The 19111-nt window shown below is 47.9% G+C and overlaps 1 protein-coding gene across 3 annotated transcripts in view; it reads left to right on the top strand.

Annotated features, from left to right (window-relative positions):
* FAM107A (family with sequence similarity 107 member A) overlaps positions 1 to 19111 on the top strand; it is a 51238-nt gene that overhangs the window by 10078 nt on the left and 22049 nt on the right. The window lies entirely within an intron of this gene.

The raw sequence follows: 19111 nt of genomic DNA, 5'->3' as shown, positions 1-19111 counted from the left end.
AGACAAGGGGAGGTCAGAGCACCTTTTCTGTACCTGCCGTTTTTCAAGTGTCTTTAGCTCAAAATCATCCTTATGCCAAAGCGGCATATGTTGGGGTGGCCTACGCTGCCACCCTCCACACCTTTACTGGATAAAGCCAGACTGGTTACAGCAACTTACATGCCCACGGGCAGTGCGTAAGTGTTCGATGCCCCACAGCCTCACTGACACTTTCCACTTTTCAAGCTTTTTAATTTATGTGAAACTGACAGGTATATACTGGTGGTTTTCACTTAAAAAAAAAAAAACCAGCAGACTTGATTTAAAAGGTATCTTTAGATACCTATGAAATGTTTTCAAGCACTCACGGAGTATTTACAAATGTTAACCACATTGTAGGTTACAAAACAAATCCAGATACCCTACACATCATAGCGTAGGTCTACCACATAACTAAAGGACAGTAACAAACAAATAAAAAAGAAACTAAAATATATTCGGAAGACAGGGAACACTTCTAAATTGATCAAAGGTATCAGGAAATCCTCAGACCCGAATGGGGGTGAAGATACTGCTAACCCAGCATCTAAAGAGAAGTTTGCAGCCTTAAAAGCAGATAGAAAAGAAGGCTGAGATATAATGAGCCAAATGTGAAAGTTAAGAAGTTGGTAAAAGAGGGGCACCTGGGTGGCTCAGCTGGATAGGTGTCTGCCTTCGGCTCAGGTCATGATCCCGGGGTCCTGGGATCGAGCCCCGCATGGGGCTCCCTGCTCCACGGGAGGCCTGCTTCTCCCTCTCCCGCTCCCCCTGCCTGTGTTCCCTCTCTCGCTGTCTCCCTCTCTCTGTCAATTAAATAAATAAATAAAATCTTTAAAAAAAGAGAGAGAGAGGTTGGTAAAAGAATAGCAGAACCAGCTGAAAAAAAAATGTAGAAGTAACGAGAAAAAAATAAGAGCAGAAACAAAAGAAAGGGTTACAAAGGGCCTTTGTATCTATGTGATACAAAGATCAATATGGCTCAGAGTTGGTTCTTTAAAAAAGACAGCAGATATGGCTATGATATGGCTGACGTGGCCATGATGTGGCCTGTAAGATTCTAAACTCTCTAGAAACATCTAGAAAATACTGTTGAACAACCGGCTCGAGAAATAAGCAACCTGAATAGTTAGTAACACTTAAAGAAATTGAGACCATGAGACCATCAGTTTTATAGGTGAGTTCTATCCATGAGTTCAATCCACTCATGAATATTGATGCAAAAAAATCCTAAGCAGGACTCCCAGACCCCCCACAGCCAGGCCCTGGTGGCACCGGGATTATTTTTAGCCCGCGGACTACACACATCTCCTCTCCGTGAGTCTAGTCTGACTCACAGCCAGCCAGCTAAGAACCTCAGGCCTGAAATGGCCATGGGCTCCCTCGTCTCTGAATCCTGCTATTCCAGAGCCAGGCCAGAGTAAGTGGAAAGTTCCAGTGGCAGTTTTTCCAGGGATGTCTCATCCAGGCTCAGCCAGGTTAACACTGGAGAGAGGGAGAGACGTCCCAGGGTGACAGCACTGGTCCAGTGCTGCCCCCTTGCACTGTGGTCTGGGGGCACCCCTCTGCCCCTGGCCGGCTCTGCCTGCAGCCAGGAGCCTCCGGGCAGCGGACCCCTGGCCCGCCTCCCTGGGAGCTGAGCCAGAGGCTGTCTGCAGCAGATGTGACATATACACCTCAGACGGGCCATAAGGGCTAAAGTTTCCTGCCTTTGCCTCCTGCCTGGCAAAGGCTCCACCATCCCAGAGCTCCTTGGCAGGGCTGGGTAGAAAGAGTCTCCTTCAGAGAGCAGGACCTCCTCCAAGCTCACCCCTCACAGGGAGGTTAATGGCTCTTGGGTACCCAACCCTAGGGAGGGGGGCATGCTTTCCCGTCAGTCCCTTCTTCGTGGGCACATAGTATTCCCCTGATATAGACACGCTACGATTTGCTTGAACAATCCTTGATTGGAGTGTTTTTTTATTCTTCCATAACCTGGTAGATATATTTGGGTGCACATCCTTTGTCCTTTCCTTGAGATAAATTCCACTTTAAGGCTCATGGGTGGGTTTCTATGAAGTTGGGTGCAAAGTGCGGTGCATACCTGAGGATGGACAGACTTTCCAACAAGAGGGAACCCAGCCATCAGAACCTTAAGGGAACTTGTTTCCAGAGTCAAGAACCTCTGCTGCAGAAAACTCAACCTGCACAGTGTGACTTATCTCCCCACTGCCTTCATCCTCATCCAGAGCAGTTTGACAACTTGGACCACAGGGCTTCCAACACCTTCATTTCAAGGAAATGATAATTTCCCATTTAATCATGATCACGTGACAGACACCACCCGAGTACTTTACATGCACCATCCCACAACAACTCCACGAGGTTGGTACTGCTGTTATCCCCATTTTACAGAGGGGAAACTGAGCTCAGAGAGGTTAGGTACCTTGTCTAAGGTCACACAGCAGGTCAATGGTGAACCCAGGAATCAAACCAAGGTGGCTGTCTCAGAGCGCACTCTCTGAGCCACGTACTTGCCCAAGCATCACTGCCCAGGGCTTGGGGGGACGGCATGGTGGGGCAGGGGTGCTTCCCAGAGCCCAGCCCTGAAGCAGCAGTCCCCTTGCTCCTCGCAGTCAAGCTGTCAAGGCACTCTGGGCTGAGTTTCTGTCAGAGTCCTGCCTATAGACAGGTGCTGCAAAAAATCAAGAGTATCTGCCCGATGGAAGGAGTCATCCAGGGTGGGCGAACCTCAAGTGGCTGGCGGGTCCTGCTGGAGCTCTGACTGCTCAGGATAGCCCCGTTGCTAGGAGGACAAGCATGGCTGTCAGAATTCTGCTGCTCTCAGACTGGGAGGAGGAAGTAGAGTGGAGGGAGGGGATGTTGGGGGCCTTTGGGCAGGACCCCCTCTTTCTGGCCACCTCCTTTCACACTGGGGCGCATGTCTGCAGCAGCCCAAACCAAAGGCAGCACTATCCGACAGGAAGGAACCAACCCCAAGTGCTCGGGGAAGGCCGAGGTTTCCTTGAACGAAACCAGCCGCAGCCCTGCCCACCACCCAGGTGGAAGGGAAGGTGGACTTTGGAGATTCAGTAAGTCGTCTGGGAATCACATCAGTGATAAAGTTATTAATAGCCGTGTTTATTGAGCACTTACTCTGCCCCCACACCTATGCTGAGAGCTTCATGTTGTCCAATTCCATCCGCTCACCACCACTTTGATTATCCCCATTTTCGAGAGGGGAAACTGAGGCTGGGAGAAGCTAGGCAGGTGACAGAGCTAGGAGGTGTCAGAGTAGGAGTCTACACCAAGGCAGTCCAACCCCAGAACCTGCAGCCTTCTCCCTCGACCCCTCAGCAAACCCGGGGAACTTGGAGGAAAGTTCTAAATTTGGGCATCTGCCACCAGAAGGTGAGCTCCCCAGGGGCAGGGATCAGGCCTTCCCTCCCCGGGACAGGCTGAACCTCAGGGATGAGGGATCCTGCACAGGACAGACCTGGCATCAAGTCCCTGTCGGCCACATGCCAGCTGTGTGGCCTTGGGAGAACCATGTGAAATCCCTGAGCCTCAGCCTCTTCACCTGTGAGTGACCACTAACAACATGCATTACTTTGGTGGCTGTAAGCAGCGAAAAGGATGATCTGGTGCAGGGCTGCCCTGATAAATGGACGTATACGTGGTCATCATTAATGCCGTTATTTCCATCCTGCAAGTGACTCAGCTCTCTCCTCAGGTTCATTACCAATCAGAGTCTCCGAGAGGGAATGGCCTCAGGCTGCCTAGCCCCCACCAGGAATACTAACGATGTCACAGTCCTATCAGCAGCTAAGATGTATCGACTGGACGCGGGGTGCCAGGCACAGGTTCTAATCTCTTTACCCGGGAACTGGGCAACACGCAGCCCTGGGGGGGGGGGCAGCAGGGAGGAGAGGCAGAGGTGGACAAGCCATGCCCAGGCCAGCCCATCTGTGCGCAGGCCTGCTGCGCGGGAAGGTCACACATGTCCCCACCAGCAGATTCCAGGCCCCAGTTTTGGCCCCACATCCGTGTCTGAGACCCACAAAATGACTTCTCCTCCTCACCAACCCCTCAGGCGGTTCTGAGTGAGGACCCAGTGTTGGGGTTGCTGCCAGAGGGCTGGAAAAACCGAAAGAGGATGCGGGGCGGGGGGGTATTGGGGGAAAGCTGCCCCCAAGCCACCCAGGCCTAGAGCAGGGCTCAATGTTTGTTGACTGATTAATATTTGCTGACTACAACGTAAGTGAGGGTTCCCTCTTCAGCGCACAGTGGCTCAGGGATTAGGCTCTACCAGCCATTTTTTATGCATACATGGAAAGAAAGACTGGAAGGATATATACCAAAGTTTACTGCTGATTATATTAATTGGTGAGGAACAACGAGGGGATATAATGGTCATTTTTCTGTAGGTTGGTTGTTGTTGTTGTTGTTGTTGTTGTTTGCACTTGCTTCATTTTCTATAATGAGCAAGTATTAATTTTATGCTCAGAAGAAAATAAACATTTCTGTGAGCTTAGGACTCATTCAATTTTACAGAAGAAGAAATGGAGGCCCAGAGGGGTTAAGCCATTTGCCCAAGGTCACACAGCAAGACGGGGATGGCTGGGACAGACGCATGTCTGCTATCTCAACCCCTATACCCTCTGGGAACTCAAGCCTTAGGACTGGGCCATCTTCAGCTCCTGCGTGGTGAGGCCTCATTGCTCTTTTTTCACCACCGTACCCCACCCCAATCCTAGCAACTCCTGAGAAAGTCCCCTGAGAGAACCAGAGGTCTCTGCAGATCTCAGGAAAGTGATCAACGAAAAGAAATACATATAAGCCCCCATTCCAGCTTCACGGACTTGCCACTTATTCATAAATAAAAGAATGCCCAGGCTATTTTGGGCACCTGTAATTTTCTACTTGAATAACCAGGGAAGTGGCCGCCTGCCCGCCTCTCTGCCCTGCTCATGGCGCCGGAACAGAGGAAATGTGATCTCCACTGGCGTAATGGGATCTGGGGCCAGGTCTCACTGCTTGCCTTTGCCCCGTTCCAGAAAGCCCAGGTATGCCCCATACCACAGCCACAAGAGTCTGGGGAGGGAGACTCCAGGCCAGATTTGGATGCTATGGACTCGGTGGTTCCTTCCAGGTGCAGGAGGCAAATCTCAGCTCTGCCATCGGCCAGATGTGGGACTGTGGGCAAGTGACTCAACTTCCCTGAGCCCCAGTTTCTTCATCTGTAAAATGGGGATACTTACATCACTTTGCAGGTTAGGTACAGGTGAGGTGCCTGGCTCTTAGTGTAATTGTTACTTAACGTATGAGGAAGGAGCTGTTCTGGAAAGAGCCCCACAGAGGATTCTCAGGCTGTTGTTTACTCTTTTGGATGCAGCTAAGGGGGAAGGAAAGATAATTTATCAGTTCTTGTAGCTGAAAGTCTAGGAGTAATGGCTTCAGGCAAGGCTGGATCCAGGGTCTTAAATGAAGTCTTCAAGACCTGGTCCCCCTCTTCTTCATGGCTCCACTTTTCTCCACTTTTCTCAACATCATTCCTGGGCCAGTCCCCCCTCATGGAAACTCCCAACAGGTGCAGGCTTATATCATTCTTACAGCTAGAAGGGTTTGAAGGCTGGAAGGTGAAACAGGTATGGGGGGAAGGGTGACTTGTGACAAGTCATGGGAAATGAAATTGAAAGAGTAGGTTGAGATGTAGGACTGGAATGCAGACAGAAAACACTAGCCTGAAAAGAAAAGAAAAGAAAAATACAAGACAAGACAAGACTAGCCTTTACTCTGTGGTCCAACGTTCTCCAGTATGTTCTACAAGATTTTAATAGGCGTTAGATGAGCCAAGGGTTTCAGGACCAAAGACTGGGTGAAGCCCAATTAAACAGGTTTCTTTCCTACAGAGCCTCTGCATGGTCACACTTCCAGCTGTGAATCTCCCAGAAGAGATCTGTGGGCTATTGCATTCCCTAAGTTCTTAATTCTACCCTTTGGGAAGGGCCACTCTGGGTCACAGGGAGCCCCCGAAGTCAGTGGAGCAAGAGAATAAGGCAGCAAAAGTGTTCTGGGAAGAATACAATGGAGGCTCCGTAGGCGACAACTATAATCCTCCACACAAAGGGTGACAACTGCCAGGAAGAGCGGGTCAGTGGCAGAAACAGGAATAAGGTAGACAGAGAGGGATGGGATGTAGGAAGATATGGGAGCTGGCTCAGAAAATGCTGCCATTTTGGTGACGGTAACAGTGAAATTTAGTTTTGATTTTAGCTTTTCCAATGACAGCAGGACAGGGACAAAACATGGGCTCTGGAGTCCAGCAAACTCTCCAGCAACTTGCCCCATTTTGCTAGTAGGGCAACTTACTGTACCCCTCTGAACCTGTTTCCTTGCTTATTCAATGGGGATAGTGAGCCCTTTTCCCCAGGGTCCTTGTAAACTTTCCAAGACAAATGGAGGGAAAGAGACAGACAGACAGACAGACACAGAGACAGAGAGACCCCAGCTAGGAGTTAGACTTCCCCTTCCGGCCATAACGAAGGACTTGGTACCAGCCCAGCCCTCCCACCAAAAATAACGTAACACTTGACAAAATCAGAGATCAGTCAGCAGACAATCCGCCCTGTGATTCTGAGGGAAAACTCACGAGGTGAGCCCCTCATCACCTGGGCTCTCGTCCTAGGAACAATTTCCTGAGCATGGCACAGGGATTGGAGCTTAAGCAGAGTGCCTCAGTCCCTCCGGGCTCAGGAGGCAGGGACCAGAGTTTGGGCAACCAGGACAACGGAAGCAGAAGGAATCTGCAGGACAAGACACTGGAGAGGAGAGAGCTGCCTAGCCAGGGGGCCCCAGAAGTCTGTGGGGGGGCCCCCAAGTCCTTGCCCAAAGGCTGGGCTCTGCATGCCCAGGGTGAAACTATCCAAGGTTTACCAGAGAGCAGCTGTTTTGAGGGTGGAGAGCAAAGAGATCCTGCGGGGCAAGCAGGCTGGGAGACGTTGGAGAGACCTTCATCACAGGCTTCAAACTGAGACGCCAGAAAGGCTGAGCCCTAGGAGTGAGGACTGTGCTCTGGGGTAGGTGCTGCTCGAGACCAGCCCCAACAAAGCCCGAAGCCAAATCCTTCTATATCCTCAGAGGACAGAGTGTAAAGGCGAGTCCTGCCAGGTTCGGGAGCCTTGGGAGATAGCTCCAGCTTTGCATGAATTCTCCCTAACAAAGTGTCAAACGAGGCACATGGGATTTCAAAAGGATCAGCCAGTAATTGCGCTGTCTGCTAAAATAAAATTTAACACTCTTCAGAAGAAAACAGAACCCAGATTCTATAACGCATCACACACACACAACATCCAGTACACGATCAAGATTTTCTAGATGTGCAAAGAGACAGGAAAATGTGATCTTTAGTCAAGAAAAAAACAACCAGTAGAAATGGACCCCAAGATGGTCCAGAGGTCAGATTTAGCAGACGAAGACCCTAAAACACCTACTCCAGTTTGGGCACCTGGCAGATGCCCAATTAATACCAGCTGTTCATCTCCACTTGAGCGAAGTAATTCGTCCCCCAAAAGGCTTTGAAACCCAAGGATTCATAAAGGAAAATGCACAGTCCTCATATACTGAGTTCTTGCTGTTTTACCCACACAGGATTCAGAGAATGGGGGGGGCAGGGGCTGCCGCGTTCATTAATGACACACAAGCCATGACCCTGCCACCAGCTCACTGTGTGAGTTCGTCAACTCTCTGTGCCTCAGTTACCCTGTCTACCTAATGGTAATTAGATAATGATTACCTAAAGGTTCTGAGTTTATCTGGCCCAGGAGCTGTTTTCAGCTGGGATACGCTCTGAGCTGGGGGCCTGGAAGAACCAGTAGGAGAAGGAATTGGATCCACATCTAATACCTTGGGGGAAACACAGGCTGGGATGTCTCTCTCCCAGGTATAATGATGTGAGGCTATGGGCAGAGCCTGAGCTCATTTTCCAAAGGAACCTTTCTTGAGAAATGTCTCCTAGCAACCAGCTCCACCAATATACAATCTTCAGGGCCCTCTGCAGAAACACAAAGGCCTTTTGTGGCTCCCTTCTTCAACAGCCCAGGTTGGAAGTGCTTCTCAACCTGAGGTGCTAATGTGAAGCACAGAGAGCAGGTGGAGGGGGCACATGGTGGGGGTAGGGGATGTTGGGAGGGCATCCACCCACAGGCTCAGTCTCCTTCCTCTCTGTGAAATTGCCAGCAGTCTGGCTTTAGGGCTCAATGCAAGAGCTTCAGACCTAAGTTCAAAACCAGGCTCCGTCTCTTACCAGCTGAGTAGCCTTGGGCAAGTCACTTAACCTCTCCGAGCCACAGTTTTCCCATCTGTAAAATGGGGATAATAACATGGAGGAGGTTAGTGCTCCACCCAGATCCCCTGTACTTGTCCAGCACACCCAGCTGCCAGGTGCTGTGAGCGTTGGCAGCTAACAGATACACTCTTCTTAGAACAATTAGCTGATGGGAGGTGACTCACCCAGAGGTACTTGGGAGGTTGACCCGATGATCTGCCTGGTTATCCCTTCCCATGTCCTACAGCCAATGACCAACTAATGTAGAGGGATAAAAGACCAGTCTTCTTGCCTCAAAGCAGGACAGTGCAGTACCATGGAGAGTCCAGACCTCCCCATGGGGTCAGGCTGAGACCAGACTTCAGCTGAACCCCCCCCACCCTTTGCTGAATTTCTCCTTCCCCAACCTGCTTCCCTCCCTTACTCCTTCACAGACTTCCTATGAATGCCCTCCCCCAATAAATCACTTGCATGGAGTCCCCATTTCGGGCCCTCCTAGGAAATCCAAAGACACGAGAGTATCTACGTCTCAGGCCACTATGAGGACCTGATGAAAGAATGTGCGTCAAGTACCAGCCTATGCCTGGCTTGCAGTGTGTGCTTAATACATTGACATCATTATCCTCCTCCTCCTCCTCCTTATTGTAATTACAGACAGTCCTGGGATCAGAGGGGGCTTCTAAAGCGGACAAGAGTTCGGGACAGTCTTCGTGTGCGGGGACAGTTGCACTTAGACTGGCTAACATAGTTGAGACAGAGTTATCAGCTTTCTTTGCTTCCTAAATAAATGTTAATAATTTTCCTATTATAAAGACAGTACAAGCTCATTGCCAAAAAAATGAATAAATAAACCCCTCAGCAATGCAAAAAATGACGAAAATGAATGAATGAATGAATAAAATTCCCCACCACTTGAGTATAATCACTGGAGACATTTTCCTTCTACCCTTCCAAACATTTCCCACAAAAATTCACATAATATACATATGTAGACACATATACACATACATATACATGCAGACATGTAATTGATATATGTAACATATGTATATGTGTATATATGTGTCCTATCTATAGATAACACTGTATATGTAATAATATACATATAGCTAATTTTGTTACTGATCAAAATGGAATCACAAATACTATTTTGTAACCTGTTTTTTTTTCCACTTGATTTTCATATACAGATAGTGGGCATCTTCCATGTTAGTAAACATGAGTCTACAATATCAGTTTTAGCCAAAGATTGTTACCTTTTATGGAGATAGCACAGTTTATTTTAATCAATTCTCTACCTCTGGATATTTACCTAGTTTCAATCTTTTTACTATCATGAACAATGCTGGTTAATGCAAATCCTCGAGCCTGTATCCTTATACATATGTTTGGCTGTTTCCTGAAAACAAATTCCTAGAAACGGAAAAGTATAGATATCGGAGCACACACGTTTCCCTGCAGGATGACTGTCCTCTCAACACTCCCTCCAAGAGGACTGGAGTGTCCAAACTAGGTATCCAACTGTCTCCAATACTAGGTACCATTTTTGTTTTAATTTTTGCCAGTCTGACAGGTGACAAATAATACTGCATTGTTCCTTCAGTGTTCATTTCTTCGGTTTCTGGGGAGGCCAACCATCTTTTCTTACACTTATGGGCTGTTTGGATTTCGCCTGCTGAGAATCGCCATTGTCCAGTCCTTGGCAAGGCCCTTCTAGATATCTCCTCTCCTCCCCCTTCCCCACCCAGATCCACAGGCGCAGTGGCTCCCCCGGGGAGTGTTTCCTACAGGATTTTTCCTCCAGGAAGGCAGAGTTTTTGCCCTCAGACTCCAGCAGCCAGCCAGAGCTGGGATTAGTAGGGATTCAGGTCCCTGACTCCTGGGTGCCCTCTTGCCAAGTCCCCTCTCCTGCCCCCCCTCCCCGTCCATGTCCCTACACCAAGGAGAACTTAGAAACCAGACCTGCTTAAAGAGAAACTTTCTCCAAAATTCCAAACTCACCCAGCAAATACATTCCAGAGGTGATTATTAGCAATGGTTTGAGGAATCTTGTCAGAAGAACCTACTAGAACATTCCTTTAAAGTCCAGTGATCCTGAGAGGCTTAAAAGGAGATTTTACATATGCCAAGATCTTTCACAGCTTTTACCCCAGCCATTACCCCAGCAATACCACTGGTAAGATTTTCCCTTCTGGCGGGTGAACTTACCCATATACAGAAAGACGTAAGTGCCCATGGAAGCATTGCTGACCCTTGAGACAGCCTTGAGTTATCATAAAGTGACAAACGCAAGTTACGGAATAGTGCATTTAGTGTGATCCCTTTCAGACTTTTCGAAAGGATAGATCAGAACGGTCTGAGATGTTTAATGAAAGTGGAACCAATTCCTGTGTGGGCACATAAGAAACTTCCCACAACAGTGTCCCTGGGAGGAGGATTGGGGTTTAAAGTATTCGGAGATTTTTAGGTCCCACTTTATACCCATCTGCATTATTTAAATTTTAGCATGAATATGTTTTATCATTATATAATGAAAAACCTTATAAGTTTAAAAGTGAGCCTACAACGGATCATTGTGATAACAGTCTGACTGTCGACTAGCTTACTGAATGTCAAATATGTGGCACCACTGTACATTCTCTCATTTAGTCTTTTTTTAAAGATTTTATTTATTTAGTTGAAAGAGAGAGAGAATGGGGGGAGGGGCAGAAGGAGAGGGAGAAGCAGGCTCCCTGCTGAGCGGGGAGCCTGACACAGGGCTCGATTCTAGGACCCTGGGATCATGACCTGAGCCGAAGGCAGATGCTTAACCGACTGAGCCACCCAGGCGCCCCTTCTCTCAGTTAGTCTTAAAATAAGTCATATTTTGGGGTGCCTGGGTAGTTCCATTGGTTAAGCACTTGCCTTTGACTCAGGTCATGATCCTGGGGTCCTGGGATCCTGGGATTGAGCCCCATGTCAGGCTCCCTGCTTGGCGGGGGGTCTGCTTGTTCCTCTCCCTCAGCCCCTCCCCCTACTCAGGCTTTCTCTCTCTCTCTCTCAAATAGATAAATAAAATCTTTAAAAAAAAAAAAAAAAGCCCTATTCTGATACCCGTTTTATGCATGAGGAAACTGAGTCTTAGGTTAAAAGGTTTGTTAAGACCACATCTGATTATAATAGCTGTGGTTCTTGCTGCAGAGCTTGGTTCTGGTGCCCGAAAAGAGAGCCGGCTGTGTGTGGGCTGTGTGAGGACTGCTGGGAGCGGGTCCCTCCTGGTGAGCTGGCTGGTTTCCCACTGGGACAGCCACTCTGTCACCTGTGCCCGTAACCCTGCAGTTTCTCTCCTTGTGACCTGTTTAAAGTCGCACTGTCTAATACAGGCCACCTAAATTAATTAAAATTAAATAAGACTAAAATTTCGGTTCCACAGAAGGACTAGCCACATTTCAAGTGTTGAACAGCCGCATGTGGCCAGGGGCTACCATACTGTCAGCACAGATACCAAACATTTCCATCACTGCAGAACATTCTGTTGGATAGAACTGCCTTATCACAGCATTAAAGCCAGGCTGACCTGGGCTCACCCTGCTCTTCCACTTACCAATGTGGTGCTCTGCGCAAGTTATTTGACCTTTCTGAGCTCCAGTGTTCTCATCTGTAAAACAGGATGACCATACAGTTACCTCACTGGGCTGTTGCGGGGGTTACTTGCAATCATGCCTGTTGCATGGTTGGCCCAATGCCTGCCACATGAGCAGCTCAAAGGGTAACAGGGAGGGTAGGACTCTGCAGTCAGATAATTTTGTCACCTTGGGCATGTCACCTCACTGCTCTGAGCCCCAGCCTTGTGGGGTGAATGGCACCTACCCTGAAAGAGTGCTGTGAGCATGAGAGCATGATTGGTGCTCAGGGAGGGTCAAGTACCTTTTACCCTTTCTGAAAGGGGGTTTCCTCTGTCAGACAAACTGTTTTCCTAAGACCCAGAAGTAAAATACTCCAGAAGAAGGAACCCAGAAAGCCAAAGTACCAACATAAGAAGGCTCAACCAGGGCACCTGGGTGGCTCAGTCAGTTAAGCTTCTACCTTTGGCTCAGGTCATGATCCCGGGCTCCTGAGATTGAGACCCGCATCGGGCTCCCTGCTCAGTGCGGAGTCTGCTTGTCCCTCTGCCCCTTCCCCTACTTGTGTGGGCGTGCACGCTCTCTCTCTCTCTCTCTCTAGCTCACCTCTTTCTCAAATAACTAAATAAAATCTTTAAAAAAAAAAAAGACCTCCTAAATAAAATGACCATGGGATATTGTTTGTCACCCACCAGATTGGGGGAGGAAGGAAATTGTTTGAACATTTTATTGAAGAATAACATACATACAGAAAAGTGCACCTACCATAAGCATGCCACTCAATGAATTTTGAGAAACTGAAAATATTTGTGTGGCTACTACTGAGATCAAAAAACAGATCATCAATAGCATTCCAAAAGCCCCCTCGTGCCCCTTCCCATCCACTATCACCCCCCACTATCCTGACTCGTAATACCATAGACTCATTTTCAGTAGACAAACCTAAAGATTCATAACAACCAGAGTTAGTGAGAGTGTAGACAGTCCAGTAATCTCAGACACTGAGGGTGGGCGTGTGAAATGGTGCAGCCATTCTGGACGGTAATTTGGTAGCATCTGCTAAAATTTAGCATTGGCCCGGCATTTCTACTTCTTAGTGTCTGCCCTAAAGAATCACCCACATCCACGCACAGACAGACAAGCACATGGATGTTTGGACCAGAATTATTTGTAATAGTGACAAACTGGAAAAAAACCTACATGTCCAGCTGAAAGGGATTGGTTGGGGAAAAAAAAAACAACTATGGGCATCACACTATATTTTACACAGCAGTAGATCAAAGTAGTGAGGAGGATCCACATGTATTGCATGGAAATATCTAGAAGACATATTATAGAGTTTAGAAAGCAAGCTGCAGACAAATGACCAAAACATACACACACAAAGCATCAACAACAGCGGTAAGTCTGGGGAAGGGGCGCAATGGGGTTGAGAGGGGGCAGTAAGGAGAAATGTCACCCTTCAATTTATATGTGCTTAGGTTGTTCCAAATGTTTATTTTCTTTTTTTTTAATATTTTTTATTTATTTGAGAGAGAGGATGAGATAGAGAGAGCATGAGAGTGGGGAGGGTCAGAAGGAGAAGCAGACTCCCTGCTCAGCAGGGAGCCCGATGCGGGACTCGATCCTGGGACTCCAGGATCATGACCCGAGCTGAAGGCAGTCGCTTAACCAACTGAGCCACCCAGGCACCCAAGTTGTTCCAAATGTTTAAAGCAGCACGTTTACATTTATATATCTAGTACTTGTATGAAATACTTTAAGAGCTTTCAAGGATAATGAAACAGCCACAAAGTCCAGGCCAGGAGAGGAAGGTTGCCCCTCTGGCTCCTGGCGGGGGGGGGGGGGGGGGGAGTGTGCTCCTGGCCCCATGCCCCAGCTTGTGTTGCGGGGAGGGCAGAGTTCCGGGTCTCTGAGGCCTGAGGGGCTGAAATGAATGGAGCCGTCAGAAGACCCTGGAGACCGGAACCACGGAGTCTTCCTTTGATGGAAGACGGTGCCCTGGTTACCGCACTCAGCTGAGAACCCAACACCAGTGTGACTAAGTGGACCCCTGGGAAGGAGCAAGTCCCGGGGTCTGGCCTCTCCAAACAGTGCCCAGCACTTTAAAGGAAGGATTGCTGGGTTTGATTCTCTCCACCCCTGAGCGATGGAGGACAGGGAGGCGGCTTTGTGAGTGTGAAGTGCTAAGGCAGAGGCTCAGGAAACACCCCGTGACACCCGGTGGCCACACGCTCAGGAGTGGGGAGCAGGATTTGGGGAGCAGCAACCAAGGGTCCATATTAAAAATATTCCACCTTTAAGAATTAGCTTTGCAGGGGCACCTGGGTGGATCAGTCAGTTCAGTTCAGGTGGTGATCCTGGGGTCCTGGGATGGAGAGTCCCACCCACACCCTGTCACATGGGGCTCCCTGCCCTTCCCCCTGCTCCTGCAGGCACTCTCTCTCTCTCTCAAATAAATAAAATCTTTAAAATAAAAAAAAAGAATTAGCTTTGCAGGGAGGCTGGCCCAGCTGACTCCATAGAGAAGGGTTCCTTAATGTCTCTAAGCCTCAGCTTCCTCCTCTGTAAAATGGGGTGCAGTCTCTTGCCACCACACACACACACACACACACACACACACACACACACACACACACACACTCAATTCATGAATGTGGCAAAAACCGCAGACTCCTGAGTCAGACTGCCTCCAGTCTCACTGCAGAGCTGCTACTTGCAAGCTGTGTATCCTAACCTGCTCGGGCCCGCAGCTTCCTTCCTCATCCATACAGCAGGAGCCCCCCTCTCCCTGAGTTCAAAGGACTATCGTGCAGCTTAAGTGCAACCACACTGGTAAAGTCTTCTCACAGAGTTCGGCTCTAGGATGTGCTCAGTAAATATGTGCAACAATTTTAAACTGGTTTTTCTGTACTAAGCACCTATCTATGTGCCAGGAACCGTGCTAGACATTGAAGACTGAATAAGTCACAGCACCTGTGCTCGCGGTGTTTCCAGTTTAGTGGTGGGGGGGGAGTAAATGAGGACACCCAGAGACACACTTCCCTCTGACATGCTCTAGGTTACGAGGACAAATACTCTGAGGTCCTACCCTCATCTCTTCCAAGGTCAGAACTCAGGCCCCTCTCTGTTCATCTAAGATGCAATTTTGCTAATACCTCCTTCCCCTCCCCCACCAGTCCAAAGGATTGGGCACAGAAGTGACCTCAATGTGTTTAAAACAAATTGATGTTGTGAAGATGTCAAAAGCACAACACACAAACTGATACAATCACTGTTGACAGTTATCTACTAGTGGTAAATAGTCACCTATCTTATGACCTGCAATTCCACTGCTGGGTATTTCCCCAACAGAAACCAGCACTGTGTGTACCCAAAAAGTCATAGAAAGTTGTTCATAGCAGCTTTATTAGTCATAGTCTAAACTGGAAACCACGCAAATGTCCAACCACAGGGGAACCGCTGATACAGATGACAACATCAATGAATCTCAAACATACTCTCGAGTAAAAGAAGTCAGTCCCCAGTGAGTAAATGTTCCATTCATATAAAGTTCTAGAACAAGAGAAACAAATCTATGGTGGTATCATTTAGAATTAGTGCTTACGCTGGGAAACGGTGGCCATTGACTGAGAAGGGGAACAAGGGAGCCTTCTGGGGTGCGGGGGGCATTTTATATCTCGATCTTGGAGGTGGTTGTGTGGGCGAATACATATGTAAAACTCTGTTGAGCTGCACACTTAAAATAAGTGCATTTTATGTATATGTGTTATACTTCAATTTTTAAAATGTTTTCAGACAAACAAAGCAAGGTCCCTTAAGTGTAACTTGGTGCATGCATCCTGTGGGGAAGACTAAGAAGGATGTGTGATGGGTCCATAGTCTCCTTGACACTTCTAAAATATGCACATCAGTCTCCAGGGGAAGCAGCAGAGCAAAGTGGGGAACACAAAACTTTGTGGGATAGGCTCACTGAAGGTCACCAAGGACCAACCCCGAAAAACTTTCTCAACAATCAGGGCATGAAAAAGAAGCAGGTGGTAGCCACAGTAAGGTCAGGAGAAATGCAAATGCAAACACACAGAGTTGTGTTCAGCCATAGTTGGGTATGTTGTACCCTACACAATAGTATTTCCTCTGGAAAGTATGTGTGTTAACTTTCACTAACCAAAATTATAACTAAGTAGCATCTTCCAACCCCAAAATTGTGTGAGCAAATGAGAATTGGTTTACTTATGAGCAAAGTCCTTGAAAAAGACTATCAATGACCAGTAATGTGTCAGCAAATTCAATTCAGCTTTGCCTTTGCAAGGGGTCGCATGCAAGTGGGGTGTTTTTTCACTCACCAAACTCCAGTCATTGAAGGGAGAGAGGAATCTGTCTCACTCACTGACGTGTTACTGGACACGGGATGGCCTGATTTTCCAACAAGTCTTTCATGCAAGGGGGGTTGGCAAGCGTGCAAAGGACAATTCTTTGAACTCCAGATCTGGGAGCTGCTCCTTTTTTTTTTTTTTTTTTTAAATGAAAAGTAACTGTTTATTACTGGAGAGAAAAGTGTATACAAGAAAGTCCAGATTCTTTTTCCTCATGCACTACTTTTGTAATTGGGAGCTGCTCCTTACGAAATTCTGGCTTTGTAATGCTAATCTTGCCCTTGGGCCCCAGCCCCACTTCCCAGGTCTGTAGGGAGATGTGAGAAGAAGCTCAGATCCCCTTCAAGCCCTCCGGAGCTGGTTCTTTTCTGTGTGCTGGAGTTTTCTTCCAGAGATGAAGTTACTTGTCTTCTTAATCCCTTTGTCAAAAACCACAAAAGAGGCTTGGCCAAATCCCAAACACCCTCCCTTTCTATGCCCCCCTGGGTGGCAGAGTTCAAGATGGGAACACCCTGGGGAAATGTCAGCACCCTAGGCCCTTCTGTGCACCTGAATAATCCCTGGGCAGACAGCAGGGGTCCTCCCTGGATTCTGACCCTGGCTTGCTCTCTGTGGAATTGCCACTTCCCCCATACAGTCCAGAGCTCCCTGTGTGGGTGCACACACTCATTCACTCATTCACTGCATTCCTTCTTTCAACAAATCCTTATCAGACATCCAGGCCAAGCCCAGTTCTGGAGTGGGCCCTGTGGAGACAGCTGTGAACCCGGTCCCCCCCACTCAAGACTTGTACAGTCTGATGGGGGAAATGGGGCTCAAACAATAATAACTCAGTGGTGAAGAGTCATATAAGGGAAATTTGGGGTGCTGGAGCACATGATTGAGGGGGACCTCCTTGGGGAAGTGGCATTTCAGCTGAGACTTAACAGATAAGCAGGAGGAGCCGGGCAGACCTGGGGAATGCGCACGGGTCAAGGGACCAGCTAGTGCAAAAGTAGGAGGTGAGAAACAGCACGGCTTTGGGGAACCCAACAGAACTCTTAGTGGCTGGAGTGTGAGGTGTGAAGGAAGGTGGCCCCTGTTTCCTGCTGACTTCCCCTCATGTGACTGCCCCTGCGTCCCTTCCACTCCAGCCACCTGGCAGCCTTGCTCTTCCCTGAGCCTTCTGGCACACTCCAGCCTCAGGATCTTTGCTCTAGCTGTTCCCTCTGTCTGCAACACTCTTGCCCAAAATATCTGTCTGGCTAACTCTCACACTTCCTGCAAGTTTGTGTTCACATCCCACCTTCTCAATGAGACCCTCCCGGCAGCCAGTTATTACTACATACTGCCCCCACTTACCACTAACCTTCTCCCCCCCTCCTCTAATTTCCCTCTTTTCCATAGTACCTGTCACCTTCTAACATACTATCTACATTACTTATTCATTCATTATGCTTATTGTCTAGCTCCCTCACTAGAATGCCAGGTCCAAAAGGCCAAGGACCTTTGTCTGTTTTCTTCACTAAGGCATCCCAAATCCTTGAACATATGAAGGAACAGACAGGTAGTATTTGAGAGGGTGGCAGGTAGGGTCTGGGTTGCGAGGCCTTAAAAGCCAGGGGAAGTCATGTAAGTTTGATCCCAAGTGCAAAGGGAAGGCACCAAAGTGTTTTCAGTAGGGCAGGAGTGGAGTCTGAGTTACAATTTAAAAGCTTGCTCTGGAGTCTGTGTAAAGAAAAACTTGAAAGAGGGCAAGCTACTGCAGGCATCCAGGCACAGTGGTGCCTGGGCTAGGGTTGGGGCATTGGAAGAAATGGATGGATGGAAAAGATGGCAGGAAGTGGACTCATCATGCCTTGGTGATCTAAGCACTGTGGGCTTGCGACAGAGCAAGCCTGGCTCCTGTCTGAGCCATAGGGCCAGAGTGGAGTCACTTGACAAAATGGGGGGGACAGGGGAGGAACAGGTTGGGGGGCTGGAGTGATCAATAGTTCTGTATGGGCCATGTTGAGTAGGGCCTATTAGGCTTTCAAGTGGACATGTCAGCAGCCTTTTGGCCAAAGTTTAAGCTCAGAGTGAAAGTCTGGATTGGAACTATGCATTGGCTTAGAGTTGTTTTTAAAGTCATGACAGTATAGAGAGAGAAGAGGTCTAAGAACTGATCTTGAGGACCAAACCTGGAAGCCTTCTGAGTTGGCCCTTGAAGGATGAAGAGTTTGCCAGGAAGGTAAGGAGAAGGTAGTTCAGGTAAAAGCAACAGCAAGGATAAGAACTCAACATAAAAGAATATGGATCTCAGTGCTCTTTGAAACTGTCAAGGTCATCAAAAACAAAGAAGGTCTGAAAAACTATTACAGCCAAGAGGAGCTCAAGGAGACCTGACAACTAATGTAACCTGGTATCTTGGATAGGATTCTGGAACAGAAAAAGGACATTAGGTAAAAACTAAGGAAACCTGAATAAGGTATGGACTTTAGTTAATAATAACATGTCAATATTAGCTCATTAATTGTAACAAATGTGCCATACTACATAATGTGCATCTACATACATATAAGATGCTCACAGAAAAACTGGATGCAGAGTATAAGGAACTCTCTGTACTATCTTCTCAATTTTTCTCTAAATCTAAAACTGTTCTTAAAAATCGATTTTTTTAAAAGAGCATGTCTCATAAATGGCCACAACACGCATGTGTGCACTTATACATATACACACACACTCTAAGGATGATAGTAATTTTTTTCCCTGGAGAGGACTTTGACCCTGATCAGTCCCTCCTGTGGGAACTCAGGGACATTATGACTATCTCTTCAGTCCTCCCCTGCCAA

The sequence above is a fragment of the Zalophus californianus genome, chromosome 1, assembly GCF_009762305.2.
Source record: "Zalophus californianus isolate mZalCal1 chromosome 1, mZalCal1.pri.v2, whole genome shotgun sequence".
Lineage (NCBI taxonomy): Eukaryota > Metazoa > Chordata > Mammalia > Carnivora > Otariidae > Zalophus > Zalophus californianus.
This window is presented reverse-complemented; position numbering and strand designations above follow the sequence as displayed.